Raw genomic sequence first — 10801 nt, 5'->3', positions numbered from 1 at the left:
CCCCCTCACCCTCACCCACCGTCCGCAACGCAAACCCTAAACCCCCTGACCACCACACTATCATTAACCCTGACCCCAAACGCAATCCTCACCCGGACCCTAAGTTGCCCATCCGCCCCTTCCCCTAATCTCCGCCTAAATAATCTCTCCTCCCTACCTCCATACTCACAAATGCTATTACTGGGCATTTAGAAAGCTTTAGCTAGCACCCCTGTCCTTCTCCTCACTTACCTGCAAAGGTTTCTAGCATGTAAAACCAAATGGCACGTACTACAACGCACAGTTTAGAAATATGCCCAGTTCTTCCCTTAGGCAGGGGACCTCCCTTCATTTGTTTTCAGAAGGATGTCGCTACTTCCTGGCCCTGATTTTGTTTCTTAGTTTATTAGTACTGGAAACCATATACGCATCCTACACCAAACCACAATGACGTGCAACAAGGACGACTGCTCCAGATTCCATGACTGGCCGTACTCCCATTGACACCTTTCACTTCGTCCGTCTCTGGCCACGCTCCTCACGAAGACGTGGAACCGCAGATCGGGACTCCCGCTCGCTGTGTAGCTATTTTCCACGTCTCAGTCGTGCCCACACTCACTCGCCCGCTCTAAGTATCAACAGGATGTCAAACACAGGAGGAACCTCCCCTGCCTCCACACAAGCCCTCCTACAATTCATTCTGTCCCTAAGGGACACAGGGTTTAGGACCAACAGAGTCAGTTTACAAGGTTCAGCACCAACACAGTCCATTTACAGAGTTCAGCAGCCGCGCAGTTAATTAGTTTACGGAGTTCCACAGCAACACAGTTTGTTACCGCTGTGCATGGGAAGGAGCTCAGACAGCTTCTGTTCGGAGGGCTTTCCGTTCTAATAACCAAAAGAAAAACAGACACACCCTAATCAGTGAATATTTAATAACCCTACAACACACGCAAAGGAAAAAGCACTCCTTTTTGTATTGCACAGACACACTGTAAGCTTACGTATTCCTGAACCCCGTGTAGCTCATTTCAAAGCCTCTTTTCATACTCATGAATACCACACTTCTAAACCTCGTTAAACAAGAGAGCTAGGGAGTTGGAGGAGAGGGGTCAGGGTGAGCTGGCCTCCTAGGGGTCTTAATCATCTCCAAGAACATGCAGGCGTTTCAAACATTCCAGGTTGATACAGAAGAACCCCAGAGAGCAGCAAAGGTTGGCACTTACTTGAAGGGAGCCCAAGGAAACCAGGAAAAACCTGAGCAAAGAGCTGATCTCAGCAGAGCCGCGGACCCACTCCGTTTCATTTCAGGCCAGCATTGCACCATTTGATCATTTCATTTCAGAGAGCCCCCAGTCCATTTCATTTCAGGCCAGCATTGCACCATTTGATCATTTCATTTCAGAGAGCCCCCAGTCCATTTCAATTCTGGCCAGCATTGCACCATTTGATCATTTCATTTCAGGCCAGCATTGCACCATTTGATCATTTCATTTCAGAGAGCCCCCAGTCCATTTCATTTCAGGCCAGCATTGCACCATTTGATCATTTCATTTCAGGCCAGCATTGCACCATTTGATCATTTCATTTCAGAGAGCCCCCATACTGTTTCATTTCTGGCCAGCATTGCACCATTTGATCATTTCATTTCAGAGAGCCCCCAGTCCATTTCATTTCAGGCCAGCATTGCACCATTTGATCATTTCATTTCAGGCCAGCATTGCACCATTTGATCATTTCATTTCAGAGAGCCCCCATACTGTTTCATTTCTGGCCAGCATTGCACCATTTGATCATTTCATTTCAGAGAGCCCCCAGTCCATTTCAATTCTGGCCAGCATTGCACCATTTGATCATTTCATTTCAGGCCAGCATTGCACCATTTGATCATTTCATTTCAGAGAGCCCCCATACCGTTTCATTTCAGGCCAGCATTGCACCATTTGATCATTTCATTTCAGAGAGCCCCCACTCCGTTTCATTTCAGGCGAGCATTGCACCATTTGATCATTTCATTTCAGAGAGCCCCCATACTGTTTCATTTCTGGCCAGCATTGCACCATTTGATCATTTCATTTCAGAGAGCCCCCAGTCCATTTCATTTCAGGCCAGCATTGCACCATTTGATCATTTCATTTCAGAGAGCCCCCAGTCCATTTCATTTCAGGCCAGCATTGCACCATTTGATCATTTCATTTCAGAGAGCCCCCAGTCCATTTCAATTCTGGCCAGCATTGCACCATTTGATCATTTCATTTCAGGCCAGCATTGCACCATTTGATCATTTCATTTCAGAGAGCCCCCAGTCCATTTCATTTCAGGCCAGCATTGCACCATTTGATCATTTCATTTCAGGCCAGCATTGCACCATTTGATCATTTCATTTCAGAGAGCCCCCATACTGTTTCATTTCTGGCCAGCATTGCACCATTTGATCATTTCATTTCAGAGAGCCCCCAGTCCATTTCATTTCAGGCCAGCATTGCACCATTTGATCATTTCATTTCAGGCCAGCATTGCACCATTTGATCATTTCATTTCAGAGAGCCCCCATACTGTTTCATTTCTGGCCAGCATTGCACCATTTGATCATTTCATTTCAGAGAGCCCCCAGTCCATTTCAATTCTGGCCAGCATTGCACCATTTGATCATTTCATTTCAGGCCAGCATTGCACCATTTGATCATTTCATTTCAGAGAGCCCCCATACCGTTTCATTTCAGGCCAGCATTGCACCATTTGATCATTTCATTTCAGAGAGCCCCCACTCCGTTTCATTTCAGGCGAGCATTGCACCATTTGATCATTTCATTTCAGAGAGCCCCCATACTGTTTCATTTCTGGCCAGCATTGCACCATTTGATCATTTCATTTCAGAGAGCCCCCAGTCCATTTCATTTCAGGCCAGCATTGCACCATTTGATCATTTCATTTCAGGCCAGCATTGCACCATTTGATCATTTCATTTCAGAGAGCCCCCAGTACATTTAAATTCTGGCCAGCATTACACCATTTGATCATTTCATTTCAGAGAGCCCCCAGTCCATTTCAATTCTGGCCAGCATTGCACCATTTGATCATTTCATTTCAGGCCAGCATTGCACCATTTGATCATTTCATTTCAGAGAGCCCCCAGTACATTTAAATTCTGGCCAGCATTACACCATTTGATCATTTCATTTCAGAGAGCCCCCAGTCCATTTCAATTCTGGCCAGCATTGCACCATTTGATCATTTCATTTCAGGCCAGCATTGCACCATTTGATCATTTCATTTCAGAGAGCCCCCAGTACATTTCATTTCAGGCCAGCATTGCACCATTTGATCATTTCATTTCAGAGAGCCCCCAGTCCATTTCAATTCTGGCCAGCATTGCACCATTTGATCATTTCATTTCAGAGAGCCCCCAGTACATTTCATTTCAGGCCAGCATTGCACCATTTGATCATTTCATTTCAGAGAGCCCCCAGTCCATTTCAATTCTGGCCAGCATTGCACCATTTGATCATTTCATTTCAGAGAGCCCCCACTCCGTTTCATTTCAGGCCAGCATTGCACCATTTCACCTGGTCTCATTTCAGAGAGCCCCCATACCGTTTCATTTCAGGCCAGCATTGCACCATTTGATCATTCCATTTCACAGAGCCCCCACTCCGTTTCATTTCTGGCCAGCATTGCACCATTTGATCATTTCATTTCAGAGAGCCCCCAGTCCATTTCATTTCAGGCCAGCATAGCACCATTTGATCATTCCATTTCAGAGAGCCCCCAGTCCATTTCAATTCTGGCCAGCATTGCACCATTTGATCATTTCATTTCAGGCCAGCATTGCACCATTTGATCATTTCATTTCAGAGAGCCCCCATACTGTTTCATTTCTGGCCAGCATTGCACCATTTGATCATTTCATTTCAGAGAGCCCCCAGTCCATTTCAATTCTGGCCAGCATTGCACCATTTGATCATTTCATTTCAGGCCAGCATTGCACCATTTGATCATTTCATTTCAGAGAGCCCCCAGTACATTTAAATTCTGGCCAGCATTACACCATTTGATCATTTCATTTCAGAGAGCCCCCAGTCCATTTCAATTCTGGCCAGCATTGCACCATTTGATCATTTCATTTCAGGCCAGCATTGCACCATTTGATCATTTCATTTCAGAGAGCCCCCAGTACATTTAAATTCTGGCCAGCATTACACCATTTGATCATTTCATTTCAGAGAGCCCCCAGTCCATTTCAATTCTGGCCAGCATTGCACCATTTGATCATTTCATTTCAGGCCAGCATTGCACCATTTGATCATTTCATTTCAGAGAGCCCCCAGTACATTTCATTTCAGGCCAGCATTGCACCATTTGATCATTTCATTTCAGAGAGCCCCCAGTCCATTTCAATTCTGGCCAGCATTGCACCATTTGATCATTTCATTTCAGAGAGCCCCCAGTACATTTCATTTCAGGCCAGCATTGCACCATTTGATCATTTCATTTCAGAGAGCCCCCAGTCCATTTCAATTCTGGCCAGCATTGCACCATTTGATCATTTCATTTCAGAGAGCCCCCACTCCGTTTCATTTCAGGCCAGCATTGCACCATTTCACCTGGTCTCATTTCAGAGAGCCCCCATACCGTTTCATTTCAGGCCAGCATTGCACCATTTGATCATTCCATTTCACAGAGCCCCCACTCCGTTTCATTTCTGGCCAGCATTGCACCATTTGATCATTTCATTTCAGAGAGCCCCCAGTCCATTTCATTTCAGGCCAGCATAGCACCATTTGATCATTCCATTTCAGAGAGCCCCCAGTCCATTTCAATTCTGGCCAGCATTGCACCATTTGATCATTTCATTTCAGGCCAGCATTGCACCATTTGATCATTTCATTTCAGGCCAGCATTGCACCATTTGATCATTTCATTTCAGGCCAGCATTGCACCATTTGATCATTTCATTTCAGAGAGCCCCCATACCGTTTCATTTCAGGCCAGCATTGCACCATTTGATCATTTCATTTCAGAGAGCCCCCATACTGTTTCATTTCAGGCCAGCATTGCACCATTTGATCATTTCATTTCAGAGAGCCCCCACTCCGTTTCATTTCAGGCCAGCATTGCACCATTTCACCTGGTCTCATTTCAGAGAGCCCCCATACTGTTTCATTTCTGGCCAGCATTGCACCATTTCACCTGGTCTCATTTCAGAGAGCCCCCATACCGTTTCATTTCAGGCCAGCATTGCACCATTTGATCATTTCATTTCAGGCCAGCATTGCACCATTTGATCATTTCATTTCAGAGAGCCCCCAGTACATTTCATTTCAGGCCAGCATTGCACCATTTGATCATTTCATTTCAGTCCAGCATTGCACCATTTGATCATTTCATTTCAGAGAGCCCCCATACCGTTTCATTTCAGGCCAGCATTGCACCATTTGATCATTTCATTTCAGAGAGCCCCCACTCCGTTTCATTTCAGGCCAGCATTGCACCATTTGATCATTTCATTTCAGAGAGCCCCCATACTGTTTCATTTCTGGCCAGCATTGCACCATTTGATCATTTCATTTCAGAGAGCCCCCAGTCCATTTCATTTCAGGCCAGCATTGCACCATTTGATCATTTCATTTCAGAGAGCCCCCAGTACATTTAAATTCTGGCCAGCATTACACCATTTGATCATTTCATTTCAGAGAGCCCCCAGTCCATTTCAATTCTGGCCAGCATTGCACCATTTGATCATTTCATTTCAGGCCAGCATTGCACCATTTGATCATTTCATTTCAGAGAGCCCCCAGTACATTTCATTTCAGGCCAGCATTGCACCATTTGATCATTTCATTTCAGAGAGCCCCCAGTCCATTTCAATTCTGGCCAGCATTGCACCATTTGATCATTTCATTTCAGAGAGCCCCCACTCCGTTTCATTTCAGGCCAGCATTGCACCATTTCACCTGGTCTCATTTCAGAGAGCCCCCATACCGTTTCATTTCAGGCCAGCATTGCACCATTTCACCTGGTCTCATTTCAGAGAGCCCCCATACTGTTTCATTTCAGGCCAGCATTGCACCATTTGATCATTTCATTTCAGGCCAGCATTGCACCATTTGATCATTTCATTTCAGAGAGCCCCCAGTACATTTCATTTCAGGCCAGCATTGCACCATTTGATCATTTCATTTCAGTCCAGCATTGCACCATTTGATCATTTCATTTCAGAGAGCCCCCATACCGTTTCATTTCAGGCCAGCATTGCACCATTTGATCATTTCATTTCAGAGAGCCCCCACTCCGTTTCATTTCAGGCCAGCATTGCACCATTTGATCATTTCATTTCAGAGAGCCCCCACTCCGTTTTATTTCAGGCCAGCATTGCACCATTTGATCATTTCATTTCAGAGAGCCCCCACTCCGTTTTATTTCAGGCCAGCATTGCACCATTTGATCATTTCATTTCAGAGAGCCCCCATACTGTTTCAATTCTGGCCAGCATTGCACCATTTGATCATTTCATTTCAGAGAGCCCCCACTCCGTTTCATTTCAGGCCAGCATTGCACCATTTCACCTGGTCTCATTTCAGAGAGCCCCCATACCGTTTCATTTCAGGCCAGCATTGCACCATTTGATCATTTCATTTCAGGCCAGCATTGCACCATTTGATCATTTCATTTCAGGCCAGCATTGCACCATTTGATCATTTCATTTCAGAGAGCCCCCAGTCCATTTCAATTCTGGCCAGCATTGCACCATTTGATCATTTCATTTCAGGCCAGCATTGCACCATTTGATCATTTCATTTCAGGCCAGCATTGCACCATTTGATCATTTCATTTCAGGCCAGCATTGCACCATTTGATCATTTCATTTCAGTCCAGCATTGCACCATTTGATCATTTCATTTCAGAGAGCCCCCATACCGTTTCATTTCAGGCCAGCATTGCACCATTTGATCATTTCATTTCAGAGAGCCCCCATACTGTTTCATTTCAGGCCAGCATCGCACCATTTGATCATTTCATTTCAGAGAGTCCCCAGTCCATTTCAATTCAGGCCAGCATCGCACCATTTGATCATTTCATTTCAGAGAGCCCCCAGTCCATTTCAATTCAGGCCAGCATTGCACCATTTGATCATTTCATTTCAGAGAGCCCCCACTCCGTTTCATTTCAGGCCAGCATTGCACCATTTCACCTGGTCTCATTTCAGAGAGCCCCCATACCGTTTCATTTCAGGCCAGCATTGCACCATTTGATCATTTCATTTCAGGCCAGCATTGCACCATTTGATCATTTCATTTCAGGCCAGCATTGCACCATTTGATCATTTCATTTCAGAGAGCCCCCAGTCCATTTCAATTCTGGCCAGCATTGCACCATTTGATCATTTCATTTCAGGCCAGCATTGCACCATTTGATCATTTCATTGCAGGCCAGCATTGCACCATTTGATCATTTCATTTCAGGCCAGCATTGCACCATTTGATCATTTCATTTCAGAGAGCCCCCATACCGTTTCATTTCAGGCCAGCATTGCACCATTTGATCATTTCATTTCAGAGAGCCCCCATACTGTTTCATTTCAGGCCAGCATTGCACCATTTGATCATTTCATTTCAGAGAGCCCCCACTCCGTTTCATTTCAGGCCAGCATTGCACCATTTCACCTGGTCTCATTTCAGAGAGCCCCCATACTGTTTCATTTCAGGCCAGCATTGCACCATTTGATCATTCCATTTCACAGAGCCCCCACTCCGTTTCATTTCTGGCCAGCATTGCACCATTTGATCATTTCATTTCAGAGAGCCCCCATACTGTTTCATTTCAGGCCAGCATTGCACCATTTGATCATTTCATTTCAGAGAGCCCCCAGTCCATTTCATTTCAGGCCAGCATTGCACCTTTTGATCATTTCATTTCAGAGAGCCCCCACTCCGTTTCATTTCTGGCCAGCATTGCACCATTTCACCTGGTCTCATTTCAGAGACCCCCCATACTGTTTCATTTCAGGCCAGCATTGCACCATTTGATCATTTCATTTCAGAGAGCCCCACTCCGTTTCATTTCTGGCCAGCATTGCACCATTTCACCTGGTCTCATTTCAGAGACCCCCCATACTGTTTCATTTCTGGCCAGCATTGCACCATTTGATCATTTCAATTCTGGCCAGCATTGCACCATTTGATCATTTCATTTCAGAGAGCCCCCAGTCCATTTCAATTCTGGCCAGCATTGCACCATTTGATCATTTCATTTCAGGCCAGCATTGCACCATTTGATCATTTCATTTCAGAGAGCCCCCATACTGTTTCATTTCAGGCCAGCATTGCACCATTTGATCATTTCATTTCAGAGAGCCCCCATACTGTTTCATTTCTGGCCAGCATTGCACCATTTGATCATTTCATTTCAGAGAGCCCCCATACTGTTTCATTTCAGGCCAGCATTGCACCATTTGATCATTTCATTTCAAAGAGCCCCCAGTCCATTTCAATTCTGGCCAGCATTGCACCATTTGATCATTTCATTTCAGAGAGCCCCCATACTGTTTCATTTCAGGCCAGCATTGCACCATTTGATCATTTCATTTCAGAGAGCCCCCATACTGTTTCATTTCAGGCCAGCATTGCACCATTTGATCATTTCATTTCAGAGAGCCCCCACTCCATTTCAATTCAGGCCAGCATCGCACCATTTGATCATTTCATTTCAGAGAGCCCCCACTCCATTTCAATTCAGGCCAGCATCGCACCATTTGATCATTTCATTTCAGAGAGCCCCCAGTCCATTTCATTTCAGGCCAGCATCGCACCATTTGATCATTTCATTTCAGAGAGTCCCCAGTCCATTTCAATTCAGGCCAGCATCGCACCATTTGATCATTTCATTTCAGAGAGCCCCCAGTCCATTTCATTTCAGGCCAGCATAGCACCATTTGATCATTTCATTTCAGAGAGCCCCCAGTCCATTTCATTTCAGGCCAGCATTCCACCATTTCACCTGGTCTCATTTCAGAGAGCCCCTACACCGTTTCATTTCAGGCCAGCATTGCACCATTTGATCATTTCATTTCAGAGAGCCCCCAGTCCACTTCATTTCAGGCCAGCATTGCACCATTTGATCATTTCATTTCAGGCCAGCATTGCACCATTTGATCATTTCATTTCAGAGAGCCCCCATACCGTTTCATTTCAGGCCAGCATTGCACCATTTGATCATTTCATTTCAGAGAGCCCCCATACTGTTTCATTTCAGGCCAGCATTGCACCATTTGATCATTCCATTTCACAGAGCCCCCACTCCGTTTCATTTCTGGCCAGCATTGCACCATTTGATCATTTCATTTCAGAGAGCCCCCATACTGTTTCATTTCAGGCCAGCATTGCACCATTTGATCATTTCATTTCAGAGAGCCCCCAGTCCATTTCAATTCAGGCCAGCATCGCACCATTTGATCATTTCATTTCAGAGAGCCCCCAGTCCATTTCATTTCAGGCCAGCATCGCACCATTTGATCATTTCATTTCAGAGAGTCCCCAGTCCATTTTAATTCAGGCCAGCATCGCACCATTTGATCATTTCATTTCAGAGAGCCCCCAGTCCACTTCATTTCAGGCCAGCATTGCACCATTTGATCATTTCATTTCAGGCCAGCATTGCACCATTTGATCATTTCATTTCAGAGAGCCCCCATACCGTTTCATTTCAGGCCAGCATTGCACCATTTGATCATTTCATTTCAGAGAGCCCCCATACTGTTTCATTTCAGGCCAGCATTGCACCATTTGATCATTTCATTTCAGAGAGCCCCCATACCGTTTCATTTCAGGCCAGCATCGCACCATTTGATCATTTCATTTCAGAGAGCCCCCAGTCCATTTCATTTCAGGCCAGCATTGCACCATTTGATCATTTCATTTCAGAGAGCCCCCACTCCGTTTCATTTCTGGCCAGCATTGCACCATTTGATCATTTCATTTCAGAGAGCCCCCCTCCATTTCATTTCAGGCCAGCATTGCACCATTTGATCATTTCATTTCAGAGAGCCCCCAGTCCATTTCAATTCTGGCCAGCATAGCACCATTTGATCATTTCATTTCAGAGAGCCCCCAGTCCATTTCAATTCTGGCCAGCATTGCACCATTTGATCATTTCATTTCAGAGAGCCCCCAGTCCATTTCAATTCTGGCCAGCATTGCACCATTTGATCATTTCATTTCAGGCCAGCATTGCACCATTTGATCATTTCATTTCAGAGAGCCCCCATACTGTTTCATTTCAGGCCAGCATTGCACCATTTGATCATTCCATTTCACAGAGCCCCCAGTCCGTTTCATTTCAGGCCAGCATTGCACCATTTGATCATTTCATTTCAGAGACCCCCCATACTGTTTCATTTCAGGCCAGCATTGCACCATTTGATCATTTCATTTCAGAGAGCCCCCATACTGTTTCATTTCAGGCCAGCATTGCACCATTTGATCATTTCATTTCAGAGAGCCCCCAGTCCATTTCAATTCAGGCCAGCATCGCACCATTTGATAATTTCATTTCAGAGAGCCCCCAGTCCATTTCATTTCAGGCCAGCATCGCACCATTTGATCATTTCATTTCAGAGAGTCCCCAGTCCATTTCAATTCAGGCCAGCATCGCACCATTTGATCATTTCATTTCAGAGAGCCCCCAGTCCATTTCATTTCAGGCCAGCATAGCACCATTTGATCATTTCATTTCAGAGAGCCCCCAGTCCATTTCATTTCTGGCCAGCATTGCACCATTTCACCTGGTCTCATTTCAGAGAGCCCCTACACCGTTTCATTTCAGG

Source organism: Melanerpes formicivorus, unplaced genomic scaffold, assembly GCF_026170545.1.
Source record: "Melanerpes formicivorus ecotype bairdi unplaced genomic scaffold, bMelFor1.0.p_v2 SCAF_2, whole genome shotgun sequence".
In the NCBI taxonomy this organism is placed as follows: Eukaryota; Metazoa; Chordata; class Aves; order Piciformes; family Picidae; genus Melanerpes; species Melanerpes formicivorus.
The sequence above is the reverse complement of the archived record's forward strand: the minus strand, read 5'-3'. Positions refer to the sequence as shown.